The 368-nt window shown below is 32.9% G+C and overlaps 1 long non-coding RNA gene across 1 annotated transcript in view; it reads right to left on the reverse strand.

Moving 5' to 3' along the window:
- LOC122069879 overlaps positions 1-368 on the reverse strand; it is an 8,524-nt gene that overhangs the window by 909 nt on the left and 7,247 nt on the right. The gene's annotated exons all lie outside the window — the stretch shown is intronic.

Raw genomic sequence — 368 nt, forward strand, 5'->3', positions numbered from 1 at the left:
TAAAAGAAATAAAAAAATAAAGTGGCTGCTCTCCCTGTGTTCGACCCGTAGCTACACTGATCCGTACGCTTGCGGTTACATTTTAAATCTCAAACAATGGATTTCATGCCAAGAAGTCATTTGAGCATGGCAATCATAAGCCCACTCCTTTGATTTGAAGATATTCGATTTCAACGCCTTCAATTATGTCTCATCATTCTAAGGAATTATAGGAATCCTTTTTATGAACGCCAATGGTTATAAAGACAAACCATCCTAACATTCAGATATACAAAGAAACAAAATTTTAAAGTCATAAAAATCATTCTACATGGAGGCATACCAAACATATTTCTTATTCTATAATATATTATATCTAGTAGTTATCA

The sequence above is a fragment of the Macadamia integrifolia genome, unplaced genomic scaffold (genome assembly GCF_013358625.1).
Source record: "Macadamia integrifolia cultivar HAES 741 unplaced genomic scaffold, SCU_Mint_v3 scaffold750, whole genome shotgun sequence".
In the NCBI taxonomy this organism is placed as follows: Eukaryota; Viridiplantae; Streptophyta; class Magnoliopsida; order Proteales; family Proteaceae; genus Macadamia; species Macadamia integrifolia.